The following is a 17,791-nucleotide window of genomic DNA, read 5'->3' as shown; positions in this document are numbered from 1 at the left end:
AGTGATTTATATAAAGCAAAACAATGCAAACATCTCCCTACATATTTATGTTTACTGGAATACATAATGAAGTATTGAAACTACAGATAATATTGCTCTTCAGGAAGGTATGCATCTGGTGTTCCTATGGGAGCATAACACTGACAATCCCGAGAAACAAAAAGCAGTGGAGGGGAGATGCCTCTTAGCTGAGCAAATAAAATTGGCAGCCAAAAGTTCATCACTCCCATAGGCTCTTCTGAATGCTGGTATCTGATTAGAAGAATGAAAGTATCATCAACTTTCTAAAAGCTTCCCACTTCTCATGGCAATGGTTTCGCCACTAACAACATTTAGGCCATGGCAACATCTTCAGGCCGGACAAAGTGAAATGATTCCCTAGAGGTCAGAAACAAGTCTAATAACACAAAGGGGGGAAAAAAAGCAAAATAATTTTAAAGCTAATAATGCTGGGTTTGTGCCTTGACTGCAGTACTTAACATGTTTGTTAGTCATCTAAGTGCTTTAGCCATTTTGTGCTTTTTGAAAGGACATTCCCAGCATGAGAGACTGTAATATAAAACAGATAACAGGATATGCATGGAAGTCCCAAGAGAGTAACTATTTAAACAAAGTTTTCTTTGGAGAGTTAGGGAAAGACAACAGATAAGAGAGAATAATTCATTTGTGAACACCAAGAACAAGGTAGGGAGGAGTATTTAGAACTGGCCTGTAGACAAAGAAAAAAAGATGGTGACTTGCCAAACCACAGCTGCAATGACATTCCCATGTAAACATACATCAAAACTGCAGTTTACTGAAGCAGCCTCACCCACTGCAGAAAAGCCTTTCAATGACCACATACAAATGGGGATGCTGTATTATTACAGCAAGCTTTCAGGGCAGTTTAAGTAGAGGCTTTATTCTGCCTTCTTGGGCTGTATTTTCAGTTCTCATTCTATACATCCAGAAAAATTTCAAGCCTTGAAACAGTCCAAGGCAAACACAAAACCAAGCCAGCAGCAATTCATCATCTACCTGTTTTATTACACAAACCACATAACACAGCATTATGAACACCGTATCAAAAATACTTCTTTGTTTGAATGAAACTCCTCATCTGCATTGGTATGGGGGTTTATTTGCCTTATTTTGGGCTCATCAGTTTTGGGCTGACCAACCAAATGATTGAAAGCATATTTACCACACTGCTCTCTGTGGGTACACTTCTCTCACATTTAGTCTTAGACCCAACACCACGATAGAGCTCACAGAATCACAGAATAGTTAGGGTTGGAAAGGACCTCAAGATCATCAAGTTCCAACCCCCCTGCCATGGGCAGGGACACCTCACACTAAACCATGTCACCTAAGGCTTCATCCAACCTGGCCTTGAACACCGCCAGGGATGGAGCATTCACAACTTCCCTGGGCAACCCATTCCAGTGCCTCACCACCCTCACAGTAAAGAACTTCCTTATATCCAATCTATACTCATGCATTCCATCCATCCTAGATATCTAATTTTTCCTTAACTCTGAAGTACTTCAGAATATAAAGCAACAAGAAAGCGAAAACTGGTAATTCATTTAAAATTTTTCTTGACCATACTACACTGGTGAACAAATTTTTTTGAAGGAACATATTCTTGTGTGGAAGCAACAGGAAGTGTAAATTAACAAAAAGATCACATTCTCTCAGAAATAAGATCACTTGAACAACAGTTCCCAAAGTGAGATGTCAGAGACCTGCTGAAGCTCTCATCCAGATGAAGTCTGCAATGTGCTAGTCTAAGATGTCTGCCTAAACATATGAGCTTCTACAAGTAAGACTGAAAAATTCTAGCCCTTGGAAAATGTGTACATCTGTGTATCTGTGTTAAGATGGAAGAAATACATCCATATAATATACTTGAGTTTTGGGAAACAAGAGGAACACCATGCAAATTAATGTTCAATAAATTCAGTAACAAGTGTCAATACAGAAACACAGCAAAAAGGAAGGGCAATGTTATAGCTCTCCATTTTCTCTGCATTTTATTATGAACAAAAAAAAATGGGAAAAAGAAGCTAACAAACAAGCTAAGGAACGTAAAGACACCAGTGGAGAGAAAGTCAGAAGTAAAATATGGGATGGGGGAGGGAAGGAGAAAACAGGAAACAGACACTGAAGACAAAACAGGAAAAAAAAAAAAAAATCATGATTTGTGTAATAGCCAAAAAACTGCAGTGAGGCCCGAAAGGGGAGCGGGGTGGGAAGACACCAGAATCCCACTATGGGCTAAGTTATACTGCAGAGGGCACCAGACAGACCACAGTCTCCAAGCGCTGGTGCCCCTTCAAATGCTTGGCTGGAGGAGATCCAGCAACTGTCATTTCACCCTCACATATAAAATCCTATCCAGCAAAGTCATTTAACCACAAAAGAATTTATGCAAGAAAGGGCAAATACCCCCCTACAAGACTGGGAAAAGCAAAACCCTTAAATCTGCTGCCTTTACACCATACTGTTTCCACAGAAGAATTTATTTTAAGAGCCTAAAAATCTGTTTTCTGTGTAATCGAATGCCTCACAAAGAGCAATACTTACAACCCTTTTCCAGTAGCCTCTTCATCTTTGAGCGTTAATTTCACAACAAGTTTCAAGACCTGTTCTCCTGTTGTCAGATTTAAACAGAATGCTCCTTCCTTTGCACTTCTAATTATTTATGTATTTATTTTTAAGCAGTAAATGCTTGCTTTGGATTGCCGGATTAAGCAAAAAGTTGCACTTCCTGGAAAAACTTAGTTAATGTGTCCCCAAATCCCTAAATGACAGGATTCTCATTAGTTCATTTCTCAGGCATATCCACACGTTCATAAGTGTTTTGGTTACACTCAATAGGAAGATTTGAGGCATAATGATTCAACAATTGAACTACATCTTTGGCTCACCAGTTCCTACACAGTAAGCCTCTTTCTGGTTTTAAAACACATCATGAATTATACCCCATTTACTTTCGTTGGGGAGCTCAAAGATCAACCACCTGTGTAAAATAACTATCTGAAGACACGAGCTAGAGTGCTTTGTGGTAGTTACAAAATTGTCTCTCTATATGTCTATAGAAGTATTTCTGATTTTAGCAAAAAGTAATTTTACAGATAAAGAAACTCAGGGCACTACACAGAGGAAGTGACATACAAGACATGTTCACTGGGACAGTAGTAAAACCAAAACATAAACAGGTCTCAAGGCCTCCTCTCATGACATCAAATACTTCTAGATGTTCCACGTAAGAAGACAACAGTTTTTCACTTGTTATCACTTAAAACCTAGAGGTCACTTCTCTCCAAAAACAAAAGGGTGATGTACCACAGGAAGAGTTTAATACTGCTTAGACAATAGCAATACTTCAATAGCAATACAGAAAAGAGAAAGTTGTGATAAGTCTTTTTGATCTGTTTTCATTATTAGACCCTCTAGACATGCACAAAAATTGTATTACATTACAGAGTGTCAATACTGGGTTACGTGGGAGTTACAAAACCTACAGAAAGTTATGAAATGAGCTTTTTTGCTTTTAAAGCTATAACTCCGAAACATATGTATTCCCAGCTCAATTTTCATTGAAATAACTATCAAAGAAGCCAAAAGTTTGCTCTTGTCAAGTGATGTAACATTTTCCTGTTGAACAATCCAAGCTAATTAATGCTTGTGTGATATCACTAAAATTCTGAGTTCAAATTCAAGTCTGGAGGAGACAGACACCACTAACTATACATTTCAATTCAACCGAATTAGAATTCACCACAGTTATGCACAAACAAACCAAATTCTCAGTCGCATCAGGTGAAGAATTTTAAGTTGGCAGATTACTCTTATGAGGTAATGCTGTCATCAAATTACTCCCTGCAACTTCATTAATCTCCATGAGCACATTTACACAGAAATGACTCAATACTTGAAGCAAAACTAATATGCTATCCTTTTTCTGCAAAGTTGCAGCATTTCTCATGCATTTCTTATGCCAATTAAAACAATGTTTTATTGTCTTCTTTAACAAAGGAGAATGGATTTTAGATAGCACATGTATAAAATATACTGCAACACTTGAAATAAAAGTTGCAAACATTATAGCAAACTTAATGAAAAAGGGAAAGAAATGAAACTGAAGGCATTCCTTTTAAGATATACAGATAAGTAATACAGCATGCTCAGGGTGGCTTCCAAAGAAGTTTCAAATTGTTGAAAAGACAAAATAACTTTTCTTCCCATAAGGTTATATGAACCAAGATATTACACCATATTTCACATAAAATGTCAATATGCTAAGCTATCAAAAGACTTCCAAAAAGCTGAGAAGTTACATCAATAATTCATATTCTGAAAATACATTACCAGCTAGTGTTATACCCCATACTCAGATGCACAGATAAGCCTTTTAAATATATATATAGCCATACAATAAAGACATTTAGATGGAAATGGTGAAAAAAAAATTATGTTGGAGTATAATGTTCCATAATGGGACACAGCTTCCCTAAAATTCCCAGGACATTGCAACAAGGCTGTTTTAAGCTATGATGTGTGGGCTTCACCATCTGTAATAAACACTCTTTAGTCTGATGTATAAACCCCCTCTTTCATTCTCTTTTCTTCTCCCTTCCCTCTTGTACCTTTGCTTAATTTTATTTGCCTTTTTTTAGAACCTTCCTGATTATTAAGTCCTATACCTTCCACTCAACTCCATGACCATTGTTAGAAATCCAAGGTGCCAGACTTCGTCAAAAGCCTGACTTACATCCAGACAGTTTAGGATGTCACCTGAACAAAAACAACATAAGCCGTTCAAAAAGCAAGCTGGAATTTTCTTTCCATCATATCCACAGGAAAACAAGCAAAATAAGCTGTTTGTGAAATTATGTGAATGCTTTTATCTGTCAACTGATCATGACAAAACAAAACAAAAAAAATCAAACAGTACTTAAAAGCTGTTCAACTAATCAAATTATGCCACAGGCAAAACATGAAACAGCTTCAGAAATAGAGAATGCAGCTAATTTTTTAAATGACAATTACACTACCTAGGATTGGGGATGTATTTCTGCGCAAAGCGACTGAAAACCAGTATAGCCAATATATCAAAAAGACGTGCTGAGAGGCTGAAACAAAGGCAAGTCAGTTATTTCTTTTCTGTAGATTACACCATATGTTCCAGTTAGTGTTTTCAATATCCCAAATAATTGTGGAAGTGACAGAAATCCTCTTGAAACAAAGAAATAATAAAATCTGAGAATGGTATAAATCACCAGATTTTTCTGCTCTTATCTCCCAAAATATCTTGTTCTGAAAAACACGGACTGATTATGTTCTTGATCCACAGCCTATGAAGACCTCTGCATTCTCTAACTGAAGAGATCACAGGCATCGAAAAGCAACACTAGATCTCCTTTCACAGGGAATCTCTTCCAGAATAACCCCTGATTAATGGAGATGAAAGTGGAAGGCCTAAATACTTTTGAAAGAATCCGCCTGACAAAAAAACCAAGGCAAAGCCTATCTAGAAAAAAAGGATTGTATGCTCTGTTGACGTTGTCAGTGACCTCCTTTAAACTGTCATGGCTGGGATGAATAGCCTAAGTCACCAATCCATTTTATGACTGCTCAGTCTGAGCCAGGGTTTAAGCAGCATGCTGTGCTGCACAAGGCCACGTTAATCTGTCTACAAGTTAAGATACTTGGAGAGCTGCAATCTGCCCATGCCCAGCAGACAAATAATATTCCTTATCTCTGTTCTAGTCAAGCACTGTGTTTGTTTAAGGAGTAAATTTTCTGTTTCAATGTACATACAAGTTTCAGGAAAAATATATACTCTGCATTAATCAGAGTAGGTTATAGTGTTTGCAGAAGTCATGGAGAGGTGGTAGAAATACTACCTTTTTCTTCTCAATTTTGACCATGCCACTATCTTAAGAACTTGCTCTAACTAATCCTTAGTATATCCTTTAGTAAATGAAAATAAACCTAACAGGAACAAAAATCAATTGCCAAAAGAAAAACTAAGAGGGAGAGATGCCATTTGTCTTTTCAGTAATTCTTAGCATTATGGGGCTTTGGAAAAAGAAAGAATACTGAAGTCATTTGGAAGTTGCGCAGTATTTCGTCTACTCGGTGTTTAATCCCTTCAGGGAACACAGCAAGAATAAGAGGAATGCAAATAAAATTTAACAAGTGGAGCTGGAGCAAGTTTTTCTTCTGAGCACTTTGCTGAGAGTGATCCAAGAAAAGCCCTTAATATTTAAAAAGTAAGCTGATGGAAAAAAAGCTAATATTTATAAAAGCTGTTTAGAAAAAAAATAGGTAATTTGTTTAAGAAACGGCTCTATTAATATTGCTGTGTTCTTAGAATTCTTTTAGGTTGCTTTAGTCACAGGTGCTCAAACAGTTCTGAAGGCTAGTTTTAAAATGTTAAAATCTCCAAATTCATTAATGAAGTGACCATAGACTCTGTAAAGCCACTTTCTAGAAATGTTCAGTGTTGCCATTTGAGAAATCTGTGAAGTCCTTCTACAGTATTCAGTCTAACCTTCAGGAATAAAGAATAGATCCCCTGATTTCAACTGGCTGACAGTAATGCTCTATCAAACTGTGTACATATGCCTGCACATAGATGTTTTCATGTTTCTTCTCAAGAAACTTTCATTTCTTTTTGTTCAGTAGTTGTTAAAATTCATTTATTTCAGTAGAATGCAACTTTAATGTTACATTTAGCATTGCTTGTGATAATCAATTACCCACACATTCAAGGTATTTTTTACCTTGATATATACTTACTTTTACTAACTTTACGATGTTAAATGAAAATAATTATTCTTTATTTGTGATTAATAACATCATACTAAGAATGAAGTTGAAATACATTTTCAAATCATGGCACAGAAAACTGTACTACGTTATTGAGATGAAAATTTTTAGAGATACCCAGTTTGATTAGAGACCTGGTGTGTAGAGAACGCATTTCTATCCTCAAATCTGATTTCAAAATTAATTATGCTTGCTAAGAAGTATCAACCAGCTTCTAATTTAAGTGTGTCAGGCTCAGCTTCTACACGGACTCTGAAAACAACATTCCCTGTCTGGAACTAGGCAGCCCCTAGGTTCTCAATGTTCTTCCTGTGTTAAAGTACTTCTATATTAAATCGTCCCACTCCAATCTCTTTAGTAAACTAGTTTTGATAAACTCAACAGGTGAAAAATAAAAACTATTATGCAAGAGCTTTAAAATGAAATTTTCTCCTCTCTGCTTTCCAGCACGCTTTAAAAAATTGTCTACACTGAAAGTGCCAACAGTATTTTAATACATGATCACTTACAGTTTACAAACCATCAAGGTCTTTTCTCCACTCCTACGCCCTAGTGTCTAGCACAACTATCAGGTAATTCCAGTGGTTCTTTACAGCTCTGGCACTGCACTAACAGTCTGCCACCCTATTGTGAAGGGAAAGAAGATGTATTATGGATTCTGCCAGGTTCTGCAGGAGCTTGACATGGGTTAGTTTATTAGTATAGATGTATCCAACAGAACTTTCAGCTATCCCCATTCTGAATATCTATATTCATGTCATACTTAGCAGGCAGCATTTGGCTCCCAAACAAAACCACATACAGCTTAAAACAGAATACGCTATATCACAATTTACAGTGCTATTCTGAACACATACATCAGCACATGAACTTGTATTTGTATTGGTACCTAATGAACAGCATGAATATTAGACATGCTTTTTTGCTGATCTACCCATATAAAAAAAAAAAAAAAGCTACTGCTGAAAATAAGCTAAAGCCATGGATTTCTTATTTAAAATTCCCTTTTTAAAATCACATAGCTCTAGAACACGTATGTTCCTATGGGAGTTCTAGTGCTCTGTGCAGTGCAGAAAACCATGCAGATTAGTCCTGACTAGCAATATGCAACACAAATTCAGCATTTGCCAACAGTTACATCAAAATATAACCACCAGAGCTATCAATAATATTACACATTCCAGGCAAAAAAGTTGGTTGTTTCTTTCTCCTTACTGCAGTCCCTTCCTCCATTCACGTCACCTCAGTACTTTGAGGTACTGACTCCAGCACAACCCTCCACAAGGCTGACAGCCCCTCTCCACACAGCAGAGCTTGCCTCCAGCACTTTGCCAAATGGCATACATGCTACGGCTCACAAAAGTGAGAAAGGAGAAAGGCAAGGTGCTGGACAGCACACTCCACCTCTTGCTTCATCATTTTTGCTGCAGGAACTGAAAGGTGAGATCTCAGGAGAGGATGGAGACTGACACCCAACAAAGCAGCCTGTGGAGTGCTGTGCCAGGCGTAGCAGGCTCACCCCAGGCAGCAACCACCATTCATGTTCTGACCCACATCATTTAGTTAAGTCTGAACTGAATTTATACACATAAACTGGAAAAGTCATTTTAGAAGGACATCTTTATCAGTCTGCTCAAGATCCAGAACATGAAAAAAGTAATATACAAAGTTCACTGAAGACATCAAGCCTGACACTGCTATGGCATCTACAAAATAGCAAGTTAGAAAGAGAGTTGTACATAACACATGCTAAGTCACTATGACAGGAAATACGCTGGAAAGTAACTCCCAATGAAAAGAGTGCTTTTCATGCTTTACTCTATACTTGCAACATTTTTACCTAGAAATGCATGCAAGCTCTGCTCTATTTCTTCCCACTGTCTAGGTTAAATAAAAAAAAAATAAAAAAAAAAAAAAACATGGCAGCAGAAGAAAATTATTTACAAATGCTTACTAAGACAAATTAAGTCACATCTGCGACATAATATTACTCTAGGTATATCACATCAACCAACTTAGGTATCTATCTATTCCCTAGCTCATGTAACACTCTCTACTAACAGACTACAGTATTTCCCCACTTTTTGCAGAGCTCCATTTGCCCTGCTTCTGTAAGTTTCACGGGAAAAGAAAATACAAAACCACATAAAGGCTCATAAAGGATGAATGCTAACTGTCATGGTATTTTTCCACTAGTGACCACAACAACAATCAGTATTACTCAGCAGATCATACACTGTAGTACCCAAACTAAAATAGAATTGTATTTGTGCAAAGAAGATAAAATACCAAAACAGCTCAAGAAATTTAAGATGATTAATGTTAATTCTCAAGTCTCTAAACATGTTTGACTTGCAGAATATTCTTTATCACATTACTTCTGAATAAAAGTGATAAAATTAGTCACTAAATAAAGTGTTTTTTCTTACAAGTGAATGAGATTTTGGGGCCACCTTCCCTAAAACATAGCCAAGATAAACAAACCAAAGCAATCTTTCGATGGCACTTGCAAAGGTCTTGGAACAGGTGATACTTACTTTGCTCTTGATGACCCAGGGAACCTATTCTAAGTCTTTAACAGCTAGTAATTCAAATGTCCTAACACTCACCAAAACTCAGACTAGGATTTTGTCGACACACTGCTGTCACAGTGCTCAGCGTCTCCTTTATGCATCACTTTACCCTTTCAGAATAAGAACACAGAAACGCAATGTACTTTCTCTGTTGCTTTGAGCAGACAGCTCTCTTTGTAGCCACCCAAAGAATGTGTTCTGCAATCTCTCATAATTTAATCACTGTCAGTCATAACAGCCTATTGTGAAAAATAATCCACTCATTTATTCTACCATCAGTGCACTCAAGCATGGTCAATTTACGAGCAGCATAGTCACATGCATCAGCCACAGGAGATCCATTACAGAGCTGCTGGAAAGTCTGCGAACAAACAAGTTGCTCTCCTCTGATTATCCATAGGCTAAATCTAGAAGTCTTACAGCCTTTCAAGACTACTTTCACAGTAGAAACAAATGAAAGCCTTCAAGCAATAGCTCTAGTGCTTCAACACATGCTCACACAGTGTGAGGCATGGCTTATTACAACTTCAAATTTTAATACTAAATTACAGAAATAATATCTCATTCAAGTCAGGTGCTCATGGATGAAAATGGCATCTTAATGTCATCATAGTAGCTCACAAAACATACAAGATAAGCAGCACAGCTGCTTCTGCCAAGAGACCAGAAGCATAGCTGACAGTGTTAAGTGTAGGAGTTGTTGTGGCTTTAGGAGGTACACTAAGGCTTAGGAGCTATCACACAGTAAAACATTCAGGAAGTGCAAAACAGCAATTCAGATCAGTACACCTGCATGCATTTAACAAGCCCTATTCACAGTGAGGTTAATGAAGTCATGCAAGTAATATCTGCAATAGCTGCAAGCGCCCAGAAATGCAGGCATTGCCAGTCCAAAACCATCATTATGTATTAGTAGTCACTAACAGACGGGAGTTCACAGAAGCTACACACAAAAAGCACATGCATACACACTCTTTTTAATGTTTGCACACACACATGTATATATACCATAGTTTTATCTCTCTTGACCAGCCAAGGATTCCTCAGGAAATATCCTCCTACATGAAAAGTTTACAAATTTACCTTATAATAAAGATTGGTCAGAAAAATCATTCACATTATTATAAATACTAAAGCTTTATAAGAATTTTCAACTGGTAACTGTTGAAATTGAAAGCTCGACAAAAGAAAAATAAAAAAAAAAATCACCATTTTACATAGAGTAATTCATTGAATTTGCCTTCTTGTGTGCTATATGCAGAACACCTGCACAATTCCTTGCTCCTTAAAGTCCTGTTATATCTTCAATTTTTAAAAGAGTATAAATAAAAATATAGTGGTGAAATAAAGCCCAGATTTACAGAGTTAATATTTTCAATCAGGATGTACAGATAAATCTAGAAGTGGTCTACCGCTAGATTTAAAAAAGAAACCCAACTAAAGTAGCATCATTGTAAACACTCAGCCATTAAAGACCCTTGGCAAACTACAGAAGCCTCACTTGCCAGTAGGATCATGCTACGAGCTAAACTACACAGAATACCTAACAGACATCACTGGACATCCTGCCAAAGCCCCACGTATTTATCTGAAGAAAAATTGCAATAGTACTGCAGATGCTGACAATTTGTTTTATGCTGTGTTCTGCACTGTACCTGACCAAACCAACAGTGCAATTGTCACAATGCGCAAATATTAGGTATTTCTCGAACTTTGCCAGCAAAGATTCCCAGACAAACCTGCAGAAGTTTCTTGTTTATTGCAGTAAGATTTGACTATGAGTCAGATTATACTTAATCATCCACACAGACACTCAATCACTTAATACAATGCACTCCACTTAATTAATAGAACCAACGTACTAGGCAGCTGCTTCGGTATTTCTTGTCTTCAAGTGAATTTTTGGCTGCTATTGAAACAAACCTGCTTTGAATGCAACTGCTTTCGCAGTGAAAGTTAGTAAGTGACATGTGTAAGAAATCCACAGCATATCAGAGATTTCTAAGAACATATACATCTACATTAAAATTGGTATCAAGAGCATCATGCCTATTTCCTCATTAAAAGATACTTAATTTAACCTCTAGAAGCGTTTGGTAGCATTAAATATGACTTTTCCCAGTGAACTGAAAATTCTAAACTTAAATTCTCTCTTTATAAGCAGAAAAAAAAAAGAAAAAAGGCAAATAGCAAAACTTCCACTTACTTTCTCACTAAGTTACAAATCACAATACCGTTCACCTTTTAAGTGTCAAAACTGCAAAGCAATAGATTACAACTACCTAAAGGAACTGAAGTAATTTTAACTGAAGCCAATACCTCAGGGGAAACTTTTTAAGGCTCCAAAGGTTACTACTGTTTCCAAAGGAGTCAATGAGAAGTAAATTTTCATGCAGTCTTTAGTTTAAAAGTCTGCCAAATACTCAGAAAAAGGCTAAGAACCAAATCTGGAATTTTCTACCCACTTAGGTCAGGCACACTACCACCTCAAGCAGCAAAAACTAGCAAATACACCAAGTCTTTGCCATGGTTAGCATCTCTAACTCAGAAATGCTTATGTCTGGAACTCATGCACTGAAAATGTGACTCTGCCACTTGTCAACAGATGTAAATTCTGAAAAAGACAAAGCAACACAAAATTCCACCCCCGCAACCTCATCCACAAAATTAGGCTATCAGGCTTCTCTACAAAAAAAGGTAGGGTTTGTTTGTTTGCTTACCTTTAACTTTGTACCCCTGCTACTTCCCTGACTTGCAAGTTTATCATGAGAAAATATTGATGGCAACCAGACTGTGTACCTCACTATATATACACACCTTATAGAGATATTTAATAAGATTATCTATAAACTCCCAGAAACATCAAGGCTTTAGTTTCAAAATGAAATATGAAATGTAATGTTGTTTTCCAGAAATGTCTCTATGGACTTAAGCATAAGACAAACATATTTATACAAGACTTACAGAAGACTTATAAAAAGTACAGTTAACTCCACTTTACCCCTTGAGCAACAATGTGGTCCTAGCCAGTGCACAACTACAGCAAATGTAGCTTCTCGCAGCTTAGAAATGGCTCCTCTTCCATGTCAATTATCAATGCTGGGCTACCACAGGGGCAAACATGGTCACCTGAATCCCCACTAGTCGCAGGGACGTCACAGCATCATTCTGAGACTCTACAATGGCAAAGTGGGCCCATGAGGACCCACTGTACTCAGCACTCCCATCCATTAACTACTGCTGATGCTTCCCTCTCCTTCCATTAAATCAGATCTATTTCAATGCCTATCAATGTCTATTTAAAATGATGGGCATTTTTGAAATTTTCAAAATAAACGAATACTTAACTATAAGGAAGGAAAAAAAAAAGTGACTAGACCTGCACTGAAGAGAGATTCGCATCTACTTTTCAAAATTTTAACAAGAGTGACACAATGCAACTGTTTGCATCAGACTCCATGGGCCAATAAGAAAATTATTCCACAGAAAAAAAATTTTCAAGGAAAATTTATTTTATCCTGGAACACACAGCACTTTACTTTGCAATGACTTGACTTTTCAGTATCTCTAACCCAAGGCTGCCTTTGGAATATAGTGTAATTAGATAATCAGTTCGTTTGAGGTACACTGTATTGCTGAATCTGACAAATATCCTTCTATGGCACTACAGGCATTGAAAGTTACAGTGGATGCATCATTTCAGAACTCATTGTCAGGGCACCCTTAAGGCTGACTTCCAAGTAGAGTGTCAGGCATAACAAATACTAATTCTCTTCAAATAGCTGTCCTACAGAACAAGTAGAAAACTTTTTTAAAGGTGAGCATTTGAGTACCTCCAGAAATATAAGGAAGTAAATGACAAGTGAAAATTTCTAGTGGTAATTTTTTTATTGTCATGACAAAGCCGTCTTTATTCCATTATTAAACTAGTTACTCTGCATTGACTTTTTTCAAGAAACAAAGGTCTTCCATGCTAGTTAACATATTTGATTTATTTGTTGAAAGAGGTCTTTTTTCAGACTACTGTTTTCTACACAGTGGATTTACTGGTTTGGCTAGTTCATTTGATTCCAACAACAAGCTACAGCAGTATCACAGGTCAAGCACCACATTTCTCAAATTACTTTAGCTTTAAGTTTTGTACGCATTGTTGGAAGACTAAAGTTTCTCAAGTCTCCTTCAACATTTTATCCTATGTCTAACATCTCGATAAGCCAAAGAATTAAAAGGAAACTTACTTTAATGAAAAGCAAAGCTATCAGAGGAGACGTATGATATCACTTATTATGAACGCATTTTCAAAAGCAAACCGCACAGACACTTAAACATAGCTGGTATTCAGTTTTTCCAAGATCTGTCTATTCTGTTAAATAGTCACCAGTCATGTGAGTGAACAAGACTATTAACCACTTAATTAATTTGAAAGTTTAGAGACAGAGCAGTGCAAATTCAAGGCTTCTCAGCAGCACTGACAGGACTAACTTTTCCAGTCCAATTTAATTTTTTCTGCAGCAACAGTACTAGCTTCCACTTCCATCCCTCCTCCCATACTTTAGGAACTCCAATGCCCAGCCTTCATTGCACAGTGACTCCAGTCCTACTGCTGTCACACTGTGCTCCTGGCTCCTCTCTGTCCGCATTTCTGACCTTTGACAGCTTCCCAGAAGTCTGCCCAGTTTATACCAGGAGAACACAAACAGAACTAAGGATACTACAAGAATCAAGCTTCTCACTCGCTTGCCTCTGCTTCTCACAACCAAGAGCTGTTGCAAAGACATACTGTTATCTTACCCCCTGTTACCATAATAAATGCCAGTACAGGATGGAGCAAGATGCAGAGGAATGGGTTGCAGGCTCCCTGAGCCATTCAAGCAGCCCTTGTGCCAAAGCAGACCAAACACAGAGTCGCTACCCAGAGAATCTCATCTTTTGACTTTATGCTGAGGTTTTGCTGCCCTTATCAGCCCCCCATGCACCATATCAGTTCTGTGACAAAAGATAGTTAAGCAAAGCACATAACAAAGGCAATCTTGGTCTATACTTTCTCCTTCCAAAAACATTAAAACTGTTTCTTTGTCCCCAACATTAACTTTTGGTTCAAACCAAGCAGCTGTTTGGCAAACCTGTATAATCATTCCTATCAGCTCTTACAGGGGTTTACTTTAAGCATTTCAGTTGAACGTTTTTCAGGTGGTGAGAGTGGGTAGACAAGGCAATCAGGTTAATACTACTACTGAAACAAAACAAAAATGTTTCCAGCTAGAGCTAAATTCACTGTGAATTATTTCACTCAAACCTCCTGAAGTGCCTCAGGAGACATTCTTCTGTGTTAAGCTTGCAATTACTCTACAAAGCTACACTATAAATTCTTCATCCCATTACAGCTGTCCCTCAGTTTACAGCTACACTTAACTGCTGCCATCAGCTACCTGCATTTTACACAGACTCAGGCTATACATATACTTTAAAAACTATTGTCTGACATCTGCATTTCCCCTTCAATACTGTTCTTGATACCTGCACTTTAAAAACTATTCTCCACAATCTGTCAGTCATTAAGAGCTTTGCAGTTTAGTCAGAATTTTGTCAAAGGCATAAAGTATTTTCAATAGTAATTTCAAAGAGTTATTTTTGTGCCTTATTAAAGAAAGAAGCACTGCTACTTTCATTCAAGAATACCAAGCAGGTATACAACTGCACTGGTACATACAACAGCACCATTTTTTTCACTATGATGTTCATCCAGTTAAATCTTGCACCATCTGCAACCTTAAAAAAAAGAAGTAAATGTACAATACTCTTTCATTCAACTTTTCTTTACAATGCATATCAAGTGTGCCCATTCCTAACCAAGCTGGATTATAACAAATTGAATAAAAAGCAGTTCCATAACTGGAAGAAGAATGCTAGGTACCATCTAGTAAGGCTACAGGTACGATTTTGGTTTAAGATGCATCTCCCCAGCTGATATCTGAAATCAAATATTTCACATCCTTGGTTTAGGGAGAAGCTACCTAAACAGTTAACTAAATAAACAAGGGACAATAACTCTGTTTTTGTAGGATGTATAGGAAAAGTTGAAGCAGCAGTCTCTTCTGTGGTAAACGGGGGGATACCAGGAAACTGTACAGTGGCAGAAGTTTCCTAAATGAGAACTGCTGCCAAAGTAATTATAGCAAGTAATCAAACCTGTTTGTTTTTATGCTACAAAGATAATAGAGACTTTGCTGCAATCTGAAAAATCAACAATAACCCTTTTTTGCAATTAGCAAAAAAACACCAATCTAATGAATGAACTATAGGATATGATCAAAGCTAGCAGTAATAGCAATGTAGTTTTTGTTTTGCCTATGGCTTGTGAAATACAAAGTCCTCAAAAAAGAAATTCAGGATCCTTGACTCAAGATAAATACCTAGAGGTAAAGATCAAGCTTTACAAGCTGTGGTACTGGCTTTCGGAATCCACTTTTTGTGTCTCTGTACAGAGAAACCTAGTCTTGTGACTATCTTCAGGAAGCAGCACAGACATTACAAAAGTTATGAACTCAATTTTCAGATTTCATGCCAGATAAAAAAAACAAACAACAAAACAACAACCCTCCTTTATCTTCATGACTATGTCGCATTCAATACCTTGATCCTAGTAAGATACTAAACACTTTGCATGTGGCAATATAAATGAAACTATGGAAGCCTATGCAGCTATTTCAACATTTGTCTTATTGGCAGGACTTCAGTGCTCCCTTGAACAAATACGTTGTTGTGTTAATCCAATTCCTTTGGATTACGGAGAGTAGCTTCTACATAAACAGCAACAAAAGTTTTTAGTCTTTGTAGCTTCAGCTTTCCTTAAAAAGCTGCATTTGAGATCAAACCAGAGCCTAACAGATAAGTGCTAAAATTGAGCCGAGTACTGACAATTTGTTATTAACACAGCATCACAGAATGGTTTGGGTTGGAAAGGACCTTAAGATCATCCAGTTCCAACGCCCCTGCCATGAGCAGGGACACCTCGCACTAGGCCATGTCAGCCAATGCTCTTTCCAGCCTGGCCTTGAATACTGCCAGGGATGGAGCATTATCAGACATTTCACACAACCAAATACATAGATAGGGAGTTCACATGCCACAAAGATATATCACCATCCATATCTTATATGAAGTTAAGAACAATGTCAGTAGTTGAGTTTATATTTTATGCTAAGGTGCTATTCAGAACCTAAATACCTCCCAAGTATTTGAGAAAACTGACTGGCTTTAAAAACCTTTCTTAAAAAAAGAAAGCAAAACAAAACACACAAACCAAAAAACATCACTACATTTTGGCCAAAAGCAGAGTATGCATTTAACTGCTCCATAAAAGCAGTTTACAGTCAAATAAGTTATTCAAAATATTCCTTACATATCTGTCTCCAGTCCGAAGAATTAACTTTAATATTACAGGGACCATCCTAGATGTTAAGATGTAAGCTTTTTAAATTACCAAAAAAAAAAAAAAAAGGTTTTAAATACAATAACATTTGCTTGAAGACTTAAGTTAGAAAGACATACATGATTACATGATTTGGTTCCCTTCATATTCATTCCCCAAGAATGAAGATAAATATATTAGTAGATGGAATGTTCACAGAAATGACATCCAGTCTTCCCCTCGGATTCTCTCCCATACAAGTGCATCTACTCTCTTCATTTGCCTCTCCTTACACTTCAGAAAATGAAGACAGTGCAAGAATTTTTTACTTCATTTAAAATACCTAAGATACTTTAACAGAATTGCCATCACTATCACACGAAGTCTTAACGTAACTGTTGTTGGCCCCAGAGGAAATTCACGGAAGATTTAGCCATATATTTATGAATTTGAAATAACAATCATCTTTGCATTTGATAAGCAAGAAAAGACTGCATACAAAATTTCTGGAATGCCTGCGTGGGCAATGCCTTTTGTAATTCTGGCAGTTGGTGCACTCAAACAATGGTTTATAGAAGATCTTTCAGATACAATTAGGTTGCAGACCATTGGTTCCATCACAAGAAGCCTGGAACATCATCAAATTTAGGCAATATTCACAGGATATTTAACAAAGATGCAGAGGGGTAACTATCAGCATGACCATCTTCTTGCCCTCATCAGATATCCCTTACCCTCTCTCCAAGTGCACTAAGGAAGGAAAAGGAGACAAGGAGACCAAATAGTACCCATCCCCATGGAGCTTTCTGCCCCACTGCAGGGACTGGGATTTATAATCAAAACTGTCTGGGACACAGACTGCTGCTAGTGTTGCCTGCAATGCTGGCAGGCTGTTAAAGTTACAAAGACAGAAGCATGAGCCAAAATACGTACTCTTGCTTGCCAAGCATATAATCCTGGTGCATACTTCCTGATAGGAAAAGGA

At 37.2% G+C, this 17,791-nt stretch overlaps 1 protein-coding gene across 12 annotated transcripts in view; it reads right to left on the bottom strand.

Annotated features, from left to right (window-relative positions):
• The window catches only part of EPB41L2 (erythrocyte membrane protein band 4.1 like 2), a 101,350-nt gene that overhangs the window by 68,716 nt on the left and 14,843 nt on the right, over window positions 1-17,791 (bottom strand). The gene's annotated exons all lie outside the window — the stretch shown is intronic.

Source organism: Lathamus discolor, chromosome 5 (genome assembly GCF_037157495.1).
Source record: "Lathamus discolor isolate bLatDis1 chromosome 5, bLatDis1.hap1, whole genome shotgun sequence".
In the NCBI taxonomy this organism is placed as follows: domain Eukaryota; kingdom Metazoa; phylum Chordata; class Aves; order Psittaciformes; family Psittacidae; genus Lathamus; species Lathamus discolor.
The sequence above is the reverse complement of the archived record's forward strand: the minus strand, read 5'-3'. Positions and strand labels throughout refer to the sequence as shown.